The sequence below is a fragment of the Apus apus genome, chromosome 2 (genome assembly GCF_020740795.1).
Source record: "Apus apus isolate bApuApu2 chromosome 2, bApuApu2.pri.cur, whole genome shotgun sequence".
In the NCBI taxonomy this organism is placed as follows: domain Eukaryota; kingdom Metazoa; phylum Chordata; class Aves; order Apodiformes; family Apodidae; genus Apus; species Apus apus.
This window is the reverse complement of record NC_067283.1, coordinates 48,203,518-48,221,877: the sequence shown is the minus strand read 5'-3', so window position 1 is coordinate 48,221,877 and position 18,360 is coordinate 48,203,518.

The window sequence follows — 18,360 nt, the reverse complement described above, 5'->3', positions numbered from 1 at the left end:
CAAGAGCCTAGCTGAAGCAAGAGGGAGAGTGAAGAAGTCCTAATGAACAGAGATTGGGGCATACATACTCCCTGTGCAGGTGCCCCAGTGGCCATTCCCATGCCCCTGCAGCACAGGAGCATTCCCAACCCACCTAGTTGCTATGCACTGACCTATTCACAAAGCAGCACTTCCAGAAAAAAGGCAAGCAGGCTGCTGTAGCAGAGGTTTTGGGAAAAGACCACTTGGTTTAACTCTCTACAGGTGCTGTGGCGTTCTCATAGATTGCTGTTTAGACCTAATTGGTGAGCCCTGCAGTCCCATCAGGAAGAGGAAGATGTGTTGAATGGCACCAGCTGAAGAGAAGAGGCATCATAGACAAGAAGCAGCAGCAGAGAAGAGCAGAGGGAGTAGTAAGCACAAGTGTGGCACAGGAGCTCAATGCAAGCTGCTGGCCTCAACACTTGACTGATACAAAATGCCAGCAAAGCTAAAGGGTCAAAGAATGAGGCAGTAACCATTAGAGTTTAACAAGAAAAGTAACATCTGAAATCTGCCTTGTGGGAAACAAGATTGTATTGTTGTTGTATGAACACACATCTGTGTTCTTGTTGCTTTTAAATACAGGTTACTCTGCTTTATACAAGAGAATGTGTGCAAAAAGAAGCCATTCTGAGTGACTGGGGAAAAAAAATACTTCAAGCTTAACCTAGTTGAATCCTAGTTAATTCTCAGTCTCTCTGAAAAAAAAACCAAGAAACACGTTTTCGGGGTTTCAAGGATGGTTTGGGGGAACCTTGAGACTTTTCTGTCTCTTCCTGAAAGAAAGTGGACTTGAAAACAACACTAAAAAAAAAAGAAAAAAAAAAGAGAATACACATCTCCCTAACGGCTCTTCAGGCAGCCATATACTGCAATAATCCCCCTGTTCATTCCTCTTTCAGTAACACAGAACCAGTTCCCATAAGTCACAAGGGCGTAGGACCAGCAGGGTAGCAGGAAGTCAGCCCCTCTGCTGCAGTGGGCCCCTGTGCAGCTTGGCAGGACAAGCAGGTGAAATGCCAGTCATCAGAGGTCCAGCTCTGAAGAGAAGCTTTCATTTCCAATGCCTGTGTCAGGCTGCTGTCTGGCACAAACAAAGCAAAGCATCAGGAGCTTATTAAGGATGCTTGACTATATGCATCATTATGGCTGGTACATCTTTTCATAAGCAGGATGTATTTTCCTGAAATATAAACACTTTCAGCTTGTTTTTTTTTTTCCCTCCTAATTCCTAACTAACAAAAAAGTGAGCTCTGCAATGAAATTAACAAGTCCATCTTTGGATGGTGAGGCAGGCTGGGCTAGACCTCTTCACAATCAGGAACCTTAAAAACACTGAGAGTTAATGTTTGGAGGAACCCTTTGGAATTTTTAATCTCTCATTTGTGAAATGATACTGTCCACAAGTTTATCACTGTCAAAAGCTACTAGCAAGTACAAACATCTTCCAGATGAAAAGCCTTTACATTTTCTTTTTAAAAATAGCAATGGCTTTATATTCTTAATGTTCCCATTCACTTGTTGGTTAGCAACAGCATTACCAGCTGTACTGAAAACATCTTTACAATACAGGGAGGAGAGCAACTTCAAGGAAGTATTACTATCCAGGCAAGCCATAATTATATTTCACTCATGGTTCCCCTTCCACCCCCAAATTATGTGTGAGGCTCATCCTGTGCTGCTGCCAGATCCATCCTTAGCATCACTTAACAGGGCCAACTCACATTTTGCCACTGAGTTTCCTTCTTAGAAAGCTTCCTACTTGCAAGAAATGGAGCAAAGATTATTACTAATTCCAATTCCTTTTTCTGATCTATCACAATCATCTCCCACTCATTAGCATGACTGCCTCCAGTTTTGGATAGAATAAGATATTTTTGTCTCCCAAAAAACAAAATAGAGAAAAAAAAAGTTTTTCCAATTCATGGCACTTATTCTGTCACACGTTTATTTATCAACTGATTATAGACTGATTTGTTATAGTGGTTAACAAATTGTTGCCCTGTCCCATCTACAGCTGTCACTAGTCAGCTTAACTGGGAAGACTACCACTGAACTGGACAAACACATGTTAATCTCCTGATTAGTCTGCAACCTGGAATACACAATTTCTGTCATTCTGGTATTCATATCTCAGGGCCAGTGATTCCTTACATGGAACCAGACCATCTATTTAAATAGTCCTGCATTCTTCTGAAAGTTGGCAGGACAAATACAATAATTTTTATTGTCATCCTTCTGCTGAAACTGCTTTTATTAGTGACTATTTTTGTGAAGTCACTTCTGCAGGCTGTGTTTGAACCACTGAAATAATAAGAAAAAGGAGAAACAAGATGAGTCTCATGTGGTCCAACTGCTCATGCTCTGTCTCAGATGTCATGAATTTGTAGAGCAGCAGCACTGTGTTACAGCTTTATTTCTCAACAGCTCTGTATAATTTTTTGAGATTGCCACTGCACAAAAAGCATGGCATGAAAGATCCTGAAAGCTTGGCTCAAGTTTTTAGAGGCAGATATTTTTTCACTTTTTTTTTTTTTTTCCATTTTCAAGTTTGAGTAACAAAATATTCATGCACAAATGCTCACTGTGAAAAACATGGTTGAAAAGACTTTCAGAGTAGTGAAAAGGGGGGTGGGGGAAGTTGACCAATAGAGGAGTACTTTCAATGACAGCACTTTTGGTATCCATCCCCAGAGTTCCAAAAATCCGACAAAACAAGTGTGGTATTGTCTGCTCTCAACAGTAGAAACCCATCTGGCAAGTCAACCCAATTTGTTAAATTAAGATCATGGACCATATTGTGTCATAGCTTTTTATGCAAACTATCTTCCTCCATCTAAATTTCAGCAGCAATGGGAGGCGAGTTTAAGCTCTAAAAGTGCTAACAGGGTAAGGTCTGTGACATTCTGCATAATGCCTGAACATTATCCAAAATGGGAAACATTCAGACAAATCTATAAGGAAACTGGCAGCACAATTAAGAAGTTTTTGTTTCCTAATGCATGACTAGACATTTTAGAAGCTGCTAGTGATTAAAGGGGGGGGGGGGGGAGAAGACAAAACAACCCAACTCAAAAAACTTGCTCCCTCACTTTTAAGTCCCCTTCCTCTACAGACAGACTCACCCATGCATTTGCCATGTCAGGGAAAGGGACTGTTTAGGGAAAACAGTGAACAGCTGACAGCAAGTTCTCAACCCCTCTTTTTGTCTTCTGACACTTACTGAGACATGAATGGAAGATGCCCAGTGTGGGATGTTTTCTGATGGAGGTCTCTTCCTTTCAAGAAGTCTTTGAGTTGAACTGAGTGAAGCACACCCTCACATTTTTTAATAAATGAAGATGTAACTTAGTGTTGGCATGAAGAATCGGGATTGTCCTTTTCATGTGCATGTGGCAGCCTGGAGTGGTGTGGGAAGCAGTCCCCCTGGGAAGTCACACTCACCTCACATCCCCAGTGTAGGAAACCATCTCAAGGGATGAGTGTGAACACATTTCTGTAACTCAGACCTAACCCATGTGCATTACATGACAGTGAAGCCATGTTTAAGAAAGTTAACGCAATGCAAAAAAGGTGATGCTTGTTACAGCACCCCTGGAAACACACCAAAGTGCTGGCCAAGGGGGCGTGGGATAGAGCGAGGCAGTCTGAAATACAGATACAGAAAACAGAGAGGGAGCGCAAACCCCAAAGCAAGATGGGGCCAGCCAAGGATGATGCCCCTGCCAGCTGACTCGACTGCCTGGCAGATGCTGTGCCATGTGTTTCTGGCTGAGCATTTAGGAAAGCAAGAAGGCCATAGCTCATTACAATTCCTCCCTGCAATTGTTTAGTAGAACCACCATGAAGACCTGGGATGGATGATATACTGACATTTTAGAAGTAAACAGCGAGCACTTTATTAGAGGAACACCTACTGTATAAGGGAACTGGAAGGCTAATAGATCATGGGCCACTACAGTGAGTGAAACCAGCACTCATCTTTTAAAATGGGAGACTATGAGTGATAATCACTCCTCCCCATTTTATACCTCACTCCCCTCAGTCTTTAAATGATAGTAATAAAGCACTACTGTCCAGTTAGTAGCAGGTCTTTTGGTTGCTGAGCATTATCAATGTATTGGTATATATTTGTATTCTTTAATGCTTTTTAAACACTACAATATCAATTTATTTGACATCCTGTCATGGCAGAACCACAAATGGATGAACTTTTAGTTTAAAATGGATGATAATGGGGAAAGAGAACAGAATGCAGAACATGAGGCAATTGTGTAGCCTGACAATTTATAACACTACCTGCCTTCTGCTGCCTGGTTATTTATGGCTGGGTGGGGAGATAAAGGAAAGAAAGATAGTTGCAGGGAGAAGAGTTTAATTTAAAACATTGTCACTTGCTCCCGCTGAAGTCAGGAGTCAGGTTCTCAATATATGTAACAGGTGCACTGCCTCTGAGCCGATCCACTAATAACAAAATCAATTACAATAACGTGTTCCTAAAAGAAAGATGAATTAAGAGGGAACAGCAACAACAACAACAAAAATCAGAATGGTCTTCAAGTGTGGACCATGACATTTCATCTAGGTACTGCTGGTCATCAAGACAGAAATTAAAAATGTTCTCTACAGCAGAACAGAGGTTATATATCTGGGCTCTCCTAAGAGTTGCCTCATGGTAAACATCTTCCAGCTTCTCATGTTAAAAGTCTTATGGGTTCATATTCCATACTTGGACTCAGATCAAGGCTTCAGCCTGCTGGGTCTGCCTGAAAAACTGTCCAGCAAGTCAAGTGGGAATGGCTGGAGGCAGCAGGAATCTTCTAGGATCACACAGCAGACTGGCAACATGGCCAGTAACAGACAATCTCTCCATCAGGTTTACAACACACCAAGCCTAAATGCTTTCAATGACCAAAATCAATTACACCTTAAACCTGGGGGTTAGCAAGAATAAAGACGTATCATTGTTTGGATCCAACTATGTGAAATGCAGATAACCCAGTTTTGCTTTTTGATCTTTTCCTGTTCTTTCCCTCTCCACAGCCACTCAATGGTTTTTATGTTAGCTGGCTAGGTGCAGCTACGCCCTCGGCAACCATAGTTTGCAAAGTGTTTTGATGCTTTAAGTGAGAATGTTTAAATATTGTCCACCATTCAAAGCACACAAACAGATCAAAACTGACATTCATTATGAATCTAACATGGGTAAATATCACCACTTTCATTTTGGGAAAAAAAAAAATGCAGTGTCTTCCCCAGCTACATGCTTTATTTATAGACAGTAAGAATTCATAAATTCTGCTTACATTAACATAAAACACCTGAAGATGTAAAAGAAATATGTAAAATATTCACTGAATGTAGGCAGATTTTGCTCGATTCATCATTGACATTAATATCAGTCATGTTCATCTGGGCTGAAGTCAGCTGAGTTACACTAATGTAAAAAGAAAAGCAGTCCCATCACTTTTAACTTGAGCCCTGGTCACACAGCCATCCATCTACTGGAAAGAAAAAGGAAAGGGCACTCAGTCACAGTCCAGACTGTTATAAAGGTAATAAAAGTGCTGCAAGCTCAAAACTAGAAAACATAAATCCACCATGCATGTACATTTGGAGCCTCCAGTTTCACATCAAATCCCAACAAGAATGGAAAATGCCAGAGCATCGGTACTATTTTCCATGAGAACAGAAAGCTTCTAAAAAAACCCAACAAAACAAAAGAAAACACACTGTCATGACAATGACCGGCGACAACACTGCAAGAATCTACTGTCACCAAAAGTGTTCTCAAAATAAAGCACAACCACAGATTCATGTGCAGGTCAAAGACTATTGTGAGACCACGTAATATTTCTGCATGAGAGTCTGTATTGATGACAAGAATTATAACCAGAACAGAAAATTATGGGGGATGATACCCAGCATGGGGGATGAACAGCATCAATAGCTGAGGAAAGAACTATTTCTGCAATTGGTAAAAGCCAGCAAAGCCACAATCTGCTGATTTATTAGTGCAGAGCAATAACAGGTTTATATCCTACTTTCAGCATTCTGGGAACGTTGTTGGTATATCTTTTCTTTTTTGCTTGTTTGTTTTTTCCAAATAATCATCACACTCAAAAAAAAAAAAAAAAAAGAGAAAGAAAAGAAAGAAAAAGAGGAAAGAAAAAAATAAAAATAAAAACAAAACAAAACCCAAGAGGAAGCATAAACACAACTGAAACACAACACTTTTATCCTCTGCTTTTGGACTTTGTTTTCATCGCTTATTTAAACACTTGCTTTCTATGTTTTCTCTTGAATTTTACTAGGATTATTTCCAAAGAACTCACAGAGGAATACTTACTGCTCTACCTGTGACTTGAGTTACCAACACCCAGCCCACTGGCAGTAACTCAGCTGAAGGAGCACACCCCTTTACAGAAGACTCTGGTGCTGATTGGTTTTGGTAGCAGCTATCACCCCTGCCTCGCCATGCACATGCAGCCCAAGGAGGCTGCAGGCAAGCTGTATCTGCTACAGAACCCTGAAGCTCTTCATAGACTCATTATGATTTTGAAATATGCAGAACTGCCTCTCTTCTCCTCCAAGTCCCAGGCTTCTTTTACTTATTCCAGCCTCTCTATCTATCTCTTCCCTACTCCTCTTTGGTTTTTTGAGTAATTTTATTTCCACCATTCTGTTCAACAGCATTGCTCACTGCAGGATCTCACTACAATTTTATAACAGCACACTTGACAGGATAGTCCCAAATTACGTTGTTAGCTAGTACTCCAAACACCTTGGCAATGCAGCCAATCCATCTGTCAGTAGAGTGGGCACCCAGGGAACCAAAATGCCCTTGATAACATTTAAACATCAAAATGGCCACAGGAAAATAGTGTGTCAGGTGGGAGCCCAATGGGTTAAAAGAAGAAAATCTCAACTATTTAAATACATCTTGCTATAAACTGCATGAACACACATTTGTTTTTTTTTTGACACCTGTCTTTTTAAAAATATATTTCTGTTTTGACATCCCAGTTCTGAGCATATTTCACTCCTGCCAACCCACTGTTTGTGTTTTGAATAACTCAGAACAGACGAAGCGCTGGTCCAGAGACAAGAACTCCTCCAAACATCTGTCAACCACTTCAGCCCCGAGAGCTGAAAGCAAACCCATCGTGCTGCATTCAGAGGAGTTGGTAATATGCCTTAAGCCAGCCAGGCAGCAGAGGGTGAAGGAAACAGCATGACTTGAAGCTGCAGTGGTCAGTACAGTGGTGATCCGAGGCTCCACAGGATGTGCCAAGTGGGGCAGAGGGAAGGTTCTGGGTAATAAAAGTCCTGACAGTCCTACAGCAGGCCTGAAAAGCAGAGTGAAACGTCCCATTTCAAAGGTAGTGGCTGGGAAAGCAGAGAAGAGGGAAAATTCATCCTCATGTAGAAAGCACACCTGTGATTCACCTGTGATTGTAATGAGACCAAAAGCTTTATGCTGGCAATCTGCACAGATCTTTTACCACAGGCCTTCAAGAGTCTCACTCCCTCCTACTCTCATGGGGTGAGAAAAGGCTAGGGAAAAGAGGACTAATGAGGAAAGGGAAATGGTCTAGGGTTGAAAAATGGATGAAGAGAGCCTATGTGGATGATGAGGAGGAGAGCACCCTGGCATGTCACATGCTGGGCTCCACAGTGGACCCTTGTCCAGTGGTGCTGTGTCTGGGACATGGGGTGAGGAGGGAGCAAAAGCAAGTGCTTAAGGTCTCCCTCTCAAGCTGCCTTCTGGTGCCATGGATGGTCAGCATATGCAGGGCAAAAGGGGGCTGGAGGAGGAGGTCCTGGGGATTTGGTGAGCCTTTGGGCAGACTCTTCCACAGTGAATGACGTCTTGAGCTAGGGACCTACATGCAGGGACTCATGTTTAGGAAACTGAACGCTGCACCATGACCTACTGTACAATACCCATTTAATGGGTTTTTGTACCCATCCCTGTAAGCCTAAGATTCCCTACAGTATTCAGGGTTATATTCTGAAGAAAAAAAACCCTTCTCAGGGGCTGACAGGGCAGATACCTGTCTATCCCTGGTGCACTCTCCTTCCTAGATGTGCAAAATCACCAGTGACATCTGGAGTACATCACTTCCAAAAAGCAGGCTGCTCACAGATGCCAAGAAACAGTGCTCAGGGTCAGCCTTTAGCTAGATAGGTCTAAAGCTTTGCCATACTGTTCTTCTAAATTAGCAGTGCTCTATGGACTAGCAAATCTGTGTAGCGTTTAAAACCCATGAGTATAAGAAACACAGCTAAGCTCAGTTTTTCTGATACACTCAATAGGTCCCACCACTGCTCACCACCTTTTTCCACATGCCAAGACTGCTCAGTGACATCAGCAGGACTCCACATTCCTCTTCAGCTTGACAGTTTTAGACACACACACAAACACACTCAAATACTCACCTTCATATATTAATATAATGTGTCTGTATATATGAGTAAACTTTTCTCATGCCAGCCCAAAGCTGAGAAACCACATATAAAGATCAGGAAGTATAAAGACATTCAGCAAAGGTATAGGTTTCAGCAGATGAGGTTAAAGACACTGTCATCTGACTCCTGTGCCTGTGTTGGAGGGTCAGCACCAGCAGGTAGGAATCCTGGCATGAACCCATCAAACTGCATTTCTTACTGAAGTAGGGAGGACTGCAGTCCCCTCCTTGATATTATGATAAAATGGCCTTTACTTTCATTTCCAAACATTGTATTTTGACATCAATTCTCCATCCAAAGTAAAGCCCGCAGAAGGTTTCCTGGCCTTTCAGGAGATGCCAAGCCCTTTAGTGTTGTCTGTGAATGTGACAGATACAGTAAATACAATCACAAAGCGATGACAAGAGAGAGAAAATCTTGAAAGATGGTCCAGAGTTACAGCCTTGAAAAAAAAAAAAATAAGTGCGAGCAGGATAGAGAATGTTTTCCTGCGTGACAAAGTCATTCCCAAGTCCTTTAGCTGCATTTGTTTGTTCACAGGAACAGCCAAGGTGTCTCACTGAGCAAAACACATTGTGTCCCTGAAGATGGCGGCACTACCAGATTCCTGTTGCTATCTCAAGAAGTGGGACACCAGAGAGCAGCAGGAGACACAGATAAAATAATGACACTCAATATTTAAATTCACTGGCAATCTGAAATTAATGAGTAGTGCAGCAACTGCATTAGGCTTGGAAAGAAGAGACAGACTTCGGTATTCTACCATCTGTAACTTCTACTGTTTTATCTGCTTGCTTCTGCATCTTAGGTTACAACAGAAATTAAGACAACAAAATCTGCACAGAAATTAAACAATGAAATGGTATTTCTATGTGCAAACCAGTTCAATTATTTAAGGCAATTAAAATAATTATTAAACTAATTTGAAAAGGGAGCAGCACAGCTTCATCAAGCAAAAGCCTAAACTTAGATAAGGGTAAATAGAATATACTGCAGTGAAGTTGGACTAAGAAAAATGTGCACAACTGAAAACTAAAGGGACATCCTGGGATTTAATGTCTATTTTAAAAGGTAATAATAGTTAGAAGGCTGTTTCGCTTGATTTGTTGAATTAAATAAGCCTGTCTCAATCTTTGTGAAAGAAAAAAACAAATAAAGCCATAACTATTTATTAGTTAAAAAAAACCAACAAGGGAGATGATAAAAATGAACAATAAATGGAAGAAACTGGGCTAGAGTGTCAAGATTACTCTGAACCACTTGCATTTGGGGAAGAAGAGATAATTCAGAGGGTAAAGCATCATGATAACGAAGGATCTGAATTTTACTCTAGCTCTATCACAGATTTCTTGTGACCTTAAATAGGGCGTATTCTTTGTGCCTCAGTTTCCTCAGTTGTACAGTAGAAAAGATAAAACTTTAATTATGGAAAATGCTCAGGCTTATGAATGCATATTTTCAAGTTAAGCTCAGCACTTCCTGAGCCCAAATAGCTTCTGCTTTCCAAAGTGGAAGTTGTTGGCATGTGGGAAGAGTGGCACTTGGCTCTGAAAGATCACTGTGAGCTCACATTCAGTTTTCAAGCACCCTCTGCTTAGATAACTGGAGTCTAATTTACCTCTGACTTCCATCCCCTGCCCCTCTCCCTGAAAGAGCCACTAACATTCCCTCATAGGAATCAGCTCTTTGGTCCTCCTCTGCTTTGGAGATTTAGCTTGCCATGTGTGGTACCAATTAGATGCAGTTTGCTCCTTTTAACCATAGCTTTGAGAATGGTGGCTTGACTGCTGGAGCTTACTGTGGAATCGAAATGCAGATCAGTCACATGGCTTATCACAACTTGTAACATTGCCTCTTCAATGTGCTGCAAAAACCTATAGCACTGACTGCTCACATCTGTCAAGACTTTCATGTATAAATGAATGCGTATATGCATACACCAACATACTTGCACATATATCTACCACAATTTATATACTGTCTAAAATAGAATTCTTAATAGTGATACTGAGCAAAGGGTGAATGGGTCATAGAGGTGTTTTAAAACATGGCTAAGTGGGACCTGTGATGAACCTCTCTATTCATATGCGTCTTAAAGCCAGGACCCACTTCACTGCTAGGTTCTGGCAGACCAAGCCATCCATCCTGGAGCAGCAATGGGCACCCAGCCCTCACAGAGCAGCTGCTCCCTGACACAGGTGACAGCAAACATATTCTGTCCTAAATACTGCCGGCGAAATTTCGGCCTGAGAGAGAAACCCCAATATCTTTTTTATTAAATACTTCCGGTGTTTAAAGAGAACACAAAAGGGTACAGGGAGCTGTTCAAAGTGGTGGTTGAGATTACAGCTGAGTAACCCCAGTCATCCTTGCAGACATTATTAGATGTGTCATATTAGACAGACTTACACATGAGAAATAGCTTAGTCATCTATTTTTTAAGACCTGAGAGTTGTTCAGTTCCTAAATTCAGCGTCTCACTTGGGTAGATCTCAATTTTGACCACAGCGGAAATGGTGGACAAAAAGCCTATCTGTAAAGTATCTTCTCTCTTTACACTGAAAGGGAGTATTGAACTGGCAGTGAGCTCCTTGGATGGAGATGATAAGGTCCTCACAACGGAAAGAGGATGCCTTGCCTTGGCATGAAAACCGAGATAAAAAAAAACCCTTTTGAGTTCTGGATCTCCGTTGCTAAAGAGGCTGCCCGGAAATCATCAACACTCCAGAAACTCACTCTTGCTTCTTCATCCCTTTGCATCTCACTGGTCCCCACCGATCTTGCATGGCAACTCACGTATGCAGGAATATTTATTACCCAAGTTATTTTATTGTCACTGTTTTTTCTTGCCCTGTTACTACTTTGCTTTCACCAGCTGAGATGTTTGAGACCTCACAGAGGCTCACTGTAGCATGCACCCATCAGCTCTCTAGCCTGTCACTTTTTTTGACATATTCTAAGAGAGAATTTACGTGGGTATATGGATAAATATAATACTTTCCTGACCTCTGGGAAAGTGGGAGTCTTCCTTGGGCCAACTGTGGGGAATGATGGGTGCATGGGATTTCAAGCAGAAGGGAAGTCTACATGTAAAGAACAGTGCTCTAGGAAATGGGAACGCTAGAAAATATGCATGCACTGGCACTAGAAAGACACACATTTATGCATATGATCAGTCTGCAGGAACATTAAATCATTCACTGTATTATTTTTTGCGTGAAACTTCCCTGTTGCACATTATGCTTTATATTCCTGCAAGAAGTTTATGATAGGATGAGAATTACTTTAGGCAGACGTTCAGCAGAGAAAGCAGGAAAAAAATACCATTGTTTTGGATCTCGATTATACAGATTGGCTTCACTCATAAGGAAATTAACTCTATGGCACAGCTGTGGGAACTAAAATTACAGAACAATCGATATTTGAAAACTTTGAAAATCTGCCAAAGGAGAAAATTACATGACTGAGCAAGAGCTTTTATAGAATTGAAGTAAAATATTTCACTAATGAATTTGTTTAGTGTTTTGTTTAAAAATTTAATCGGTAAGTTCATTCTGACATACCCAACAATTTGTTGAATCACGTATAGTTTAGAAATTCCTGTTATATCCAGAACAAAAGAAAAAAAGTAATTGCTAATTTTCTAGGCCTAATACACAAAACAACCTTTTACTGAATGTTTTACAATGTTATTTTAACTTTTCTGTTATCATTTTGAGTTCTGTAATACCTCTGATCTGGGAAAAAAAACCCACAAGACCCATCCCATACAGTGTTTTTAGCCCAGACAGAATGAGGAAATGGAGGAAGCCTAAGGAAAAACAAGAATCAAAAGCTTAAAATACTTCAAATATTTTTGAAGGATTTCAGATCCTTACAGATTCCATCTATTATAAAAATAACCGCTACTAATAGCCCCAGGACTGTGCCTTGGTGTGGCTTCAACACCCTGAAAAGGAGGGCTGCAAGACAGGACCACTGATGGTGAGCAGTTAGAGAAGAGTAGCCAGATGAAAAGCGGTCCATAAGCCCATCCCCAAATACCCTGGGCACTGAGCAATCGGCAACAACCCAGAAGCTACAGAGGCACAGCTCAATAAGAGTTTCAGTCAACTGGCTTCCAGATATCAAATTTACTGATAGGGGTATGATTCACATTCATTATGCTTGAATTCTTCTGAGCCCCTCCAAACCGCTGCCTTGAATGTCACTTCCATCAGCTTAGTCGCTCATTTTTAGCATTATTCCTTTACTTCCTCCAAACAGAACAGCACAATTAAATAAATGTGCTGCATCCAGCATTTTCAGGATACAAAAGTAACTGACACCAGTGAGGCTGGTCATATAAATTCACCACGAGATTGCTTCAGAAGAGACCTGCACTAAAGGATTCAATAGCTAGGGTAATCGCCTTATGCCAGCAAAGGGAAGAGAAAAGTTAATCATCATATTATTTCTTTTCCCAGCACCACTTCTTCTCTCTTACTTGTGGATGGAAGATAGGAAGTTCTACCTGTTCAGGGCAACACAGAAATTAAGCAAAAATAGTGTCATATTCTATAAAAAGGAGCAGTTGTCAAGTTGTATCATTCCGTTATTCATTATTGCAGCTACCATTACCAGAAGTCAGCACTTTACAATCTAGGATAGCCATGCTTTCTTTGCTACTTAATACTACAGGCAGTGCCTCATACCATAAACCTACCATTCATTATAGGGAACAACTGACAGCTTCGTCCCCCAAGGAGGCCAACCTTACTTAAGTCTAAAATACCATATGCTGTCAACACAGCTGTACAGGAAAGAAGCTCATTTACTGACAGGCTTGGTAATACATGAAAATAGTCACTGTCCAAAGCTGACGGTCAGAAGAAAAATCAAAAGGTTTGATGGTCAGCTGATAAAAAGTTAATAAGCCTCCAATTTGCTTAATTGGAGCTACACTTTTCAAGTCCTTTGAAAGATAAAATCCCTCCTGCACAGCTTGCAGACCACCTAGCAAGTGGGCTCTATAGCCACAGAAAAGCATTTGTAGGACATTTTTGCTGTGTTGTTGCCAGTCTCTCCTCTCTTTTAGCCATGATTGAAATATAATGCGTGGCAGAGTGATGTAGGGATGCAAGAAGTCCAGTGTACAGCAAGCATCTAAAATGACTGAGTTCAGTTATACAAAGGTTTCACCTAGACCACTGAACTTAGTCTAATTATGTGCATTTATTCTTCATGCTAACAGATCCCTTTAGTATAGCCCTTTTCAAGTGCTAGTGTCAAGCACATCATTTACAAGACAGAATTTGAGAGGCAGATTTATTATATAATGCCACATGTACAAGGAAGGAGCACGGCTGGAGCTGGAAATTCCCACAGTACCTTATGCTGCATTTTCTTCTGATTCAAGCTCTACTTATTTATTATTTTTTTAACCCCTCTTTTTCCCACTCAGGGAAATGCCAGAAGTTTACAAAATACCTGTTTAGTTACCTGCCCTTTGTGTCAATTTTAAGTCAGAATAGGAAAACATTTGCTGACCCAGACACATAAATCACATCAGTACCTAATGAACTGTTGCAGAACTCATTTGATTGTAGCTGACTTTTTGAGAAGCATGAATCTTCCAGTGATTTAGGCAGGAGTAGTTCAGGGTAGATAGTATTAATTTAGGGATGAGTCATTATGTTCAGTACCAGTCTGGGGCCTAATTATTTGATTCAAATTAATTTAAATCACTAGGGAGAAAAAAATAATACTAAAATGACACATACAGGAGAATATCAAAGCAATATTTTCCAAAATCCAAAGCACTTAGGGGCCTGTCATTGCTAGCTTGAAATTTTCCTCACAGTGCATCATATGTGCACAATCTTGCTCAAGTGCAATAGCACAGATTTCATTTGTTAGATTCACTGCAGTTCCATAGCCCCTCTGAGGCCGAGAGGTCTGGGTTTCAGCAGGTTTTTATGCCAAAGAGAGAAAGATTTCAGCCACTCCCTGATACAGGTGATATTTCAGAGTAGGCAAGAAGAAAGGACTGGCAGAGAGAGCCAAATTCTGGCTGGTCCCCGATGCTGGAAAAAGGAGTACAAACAGGACTGGGGGAAATAAATCAGGGATCAAAGACTGATGTTTTTCTCTTCTTTGGCTAACATGATGCAGAGCTTCTTTTAACACTTCACTTTGGAAACAGAATAGCCTTGGGTTGTCTTCACATACTTCAGGCTGAACAGACCCAAAGCCTCTGGGACCTGCTACTCAGATATATTTGCTCCATTTACATGTTTGTGGAGAACTCACAAAATAGTCTGTGAGTGAGATAAACCTTTCTGTGCTAGCAAGCTGAACCAAAGCCCCCAGACTACTTATTTGCAGAAGTGCCCCTGAGTTATTTAAGCAGAAAGTGCTGTTTAATACTTTTTTTGTAATGTGTTATTCACTGCATCACCCTCCATGCCTACCCAGGGGGCAAAGTCACCTGTGTATGTCCAGCAAAATGGGAAAGAGCAGGATCAAGCAGTGCATGGGGTTTATACAGCATTCTGGGCAAAGATCAGTTTAATTCTAGTGAAAACTACCATGAACCATGTCATGGTATGTGGTGCTCACCTATGTCATATCTTCAGTAGCGGGGCCTTAACATGTTGTTTGTTCCATATAGCATTTGTTCCCAGCTGTCAGTATGATGTCTCTTGCAGTGGGGTTATTGTAAGGAGAGGAAAACGAAGCAAGGGGAAAAAAAACAAACCCACAAAGCTGTTGAGAATAGAGCAGATATATCTTTACAAACCTGCCTTTGCAAGTACTTGTTTGTCTCATAGATGCTTTGATCCTAAGCTGCTGAAGGATACTTTATTCTCTTGTCCTTCAGAATAGCTTGAGGGATGATTACTTCTCTGTTTACCTTTTAAAACATCATTGATAATAATTCGGATGGAGGTGCAACAGGGAAATTCTTTACACTTCTGCAAATTATAAAGCAGCCTTTTAATTAGGAGCTTGCTCGCTTGCATTTTAAATACAGGATTAAATTCATACCAACTCAGTGAACTGGTGCCTTTGCACATGGAGCCACATGGCCTGTCACGATCCTGAATTCTTGAGTGACTGATGACTTGGTGACACAGGAGATACAGCCTTTGTCCCCCATGCCATAGCAACCTGGACTCAAATCCTAAAATAGCAAGATTAGGGGATTAAAATGAGCTTTAGCTATTTAAACTGGACTGCAGAAAGCAATACAGGGTTGTGATCAACAGATTTCATTTTGTTGCTGATTTTGCTAACAGGTTGGGGAGGGGGGAAAATTATTCTAACTCAGTCACTTTCCTGCATCTGTTTCCCTATCTTTAAATGGGAGGTCATTACAGTAATGTTATTTGCAAAGTAATTTAAAGAGTTGTTACATAGAATCTTTTCTAATTTTGTGTAAATAAGAGAGAATTTAAGATTAGCCCATATTCAGGCTGACTTGTGACCAAAGACAGAGTTTTAACATGTCTCCAAAGATAAACACCCACAAAAGAAATGGATTGCAGCATATATTGCTCTACAAAAAGCTGACTTTGAAATGCTTGCTTAGACTTCACTGAAGGCATTACTTCCTTCACTTGTTAAAAATCAAATTTCCCACTAGCTCTACTGCACCATTTTCAACTCTTCAGTTTCCTCCTTTACTGGAACGTGGTCAGTGCATCCAGCCTTGGCTTGTGCAATGTACAAATGGTTTGCATGCTTCACTGTGTACACTGAGACTTCACAGCTCTTATTGCAATTCTTGTACAATTTCCCTTGGAAAGATGAATGTCCTAAACCTCCAACTCAGGGGCTGTTCACCTCCACACAAAAAATGCTACCATGCAAACACTGTTGGTGGCTACATAATCCATGGTGGCTAGTCCAAAGATTTCATAATCACTTGACTTGGGTTTTCAGCAGCCTATATCCAATTCATTAGGAGAAGCTGGTAAATGTCAGCTCTACAAACAGGACAAAAAATTATTCAGTCCTCTCTATATAATCTGTCTAATAAATTCAATAGGTGTCACTTTTGTGGAAAGGTCTATATACCTCAGCAGTAATTTGTCACCAAGAAACGGTTTCAGGGAGTTTCACAGTTGTGTGTCAGTGTTTATTTCAGGCCTTATCTTCAATGAACATTTCTTGCTAAGAGAAATTAATTCCTTGCATCTGTCATTATAGGAACAAAGCAAATGCACTTTATGTAGAAAGCCCATTATTCAGTACATTAGGCACTGATATGACAGCTCTCCTCATCCCACAGTTGCACACAACAATAAGTAACCTCACTCATCACTAAGATCTGCAAAATTTAATATTATGGGTATAGGTATTATATATATATATATAAATATATATAAATTTTGGTAGCACTTTCAAATATTTTAACCCTGACAGAAAAAAAAAACAACAACACCAAAACAAAAAATCCCACTCCTCCAGCAAACGCTGCATCACTGTTTCAATTCAGCATGACAGATTTAGGCAATTTGTAAAGAAATGCAAAGCAAGAAAAAAAAAAAAAAAAAAAAAAAGAGAAAAAGAAAAAGAGCAGAGAATGTATTAAGGGGACACAACTTGTAAACTATACCAAAGCATACTAGAAATTATGTGAAATGAGATCTGTCTGCAGTATAACTTTGACATTGTGGACAATGTCCTAAAGAAAATAATTGGATATTAAAAATTCAGTCATAAAATCTCAGGGTATCATTCAAAACAGAGGAAAGAAAAGAAAAGAAAAGAAAAGAAAAGAAAAGAAAAGAAAAGAAAAGAAAAGAAAAGAAAAGAAAAGAAAAGAAAAGAAAAGAAAAGAAAAGAAAAGAAAAGAAAAGAAAAGAAAAGAAAAGAAAAGGGAAAGGAAAGGAAAGGAAAGGAAAGGAAAGGAAAGGAAAGGAAAGGAAAGGAAAGGAAAGGAAAGGAAAGGAAAGGAAAGGAAAGGAAAGGAAAGGAAAGGAAAGGAAAGGAAAGGAAAGGAAAGGAAAGGAAAGGAAAGGAAAGGAAAGGAAAGGAAAGGAAAGGAAAGGAAAGGAGAGAAAAGAAAAGAAAAAAGAAAAGAAAAGAAAAGAAAAGAAAAGAAAAGAAAAGAAAAGAAAAGAAAAGAAAAGAAAAGAAAAGAAAAGAAAAGAAAAGAAAAGAAAAGAAAAGAAAAGAAAAGAAAAGAAAAGAAAAGAAAAGAAAGAGGAAAGAAAGAAAAGAAAAGAAAAGAAAAGAAAAGAAAAGAAAAGAAAAGAAAAGAAAAGAAAAGAAAAGAAAAGAAAAGAAAAGAAAAGAAAAGAAAAGAAAGAGGAAAGAAAGAAAAGAAAAGAAAAGAAAAGAAAGAAAGAAAGAAAGAAAGAAAGAAAGAAAGAAAGAAAGAAAGAAAGAAAGAAAGAAAGAAAGAAAGAAAGAAAGAAAGAAAGAAAGAAAGAGAAAGAAAGAAAGAAAGAAAGAAAGAAAGAAAGAAAGAAAGAAAGAAAGAAAGAAAGAAAGAAAGAAAGAAAGAAAGAAAGAAAGAAAGAAAGAAAGAAAGAAAGAAAGAAAGAGAAAGAAAGAAAGAAAGAAAGAAAGAAAGAAAGAAAGAAAGAAAGAAAGAAAGAAAGAAAGAAAGAAAGAAAGAAAGAAAGAAAGAAAGAAAGAAAGAAAGAAAGAAAGAAAGAAAGAAAGAAAGAAAGAAAGAAAGAAAGAAAGAACAGAAAGGCACTAGAAATTCCAGGAAACAAAAGCAGATAATGACTTGCTTATCTTGTTTGCTGCAACGAAGAAGATTCAAGGAGATTCATGTACAGGAGTTTTTCAATCACCTGGAAGAAAATGAAAAGTGGAGGAGGAAAAAAAAAAACAAAACATTTATGCTATGTGATGTGTTACTGGTTT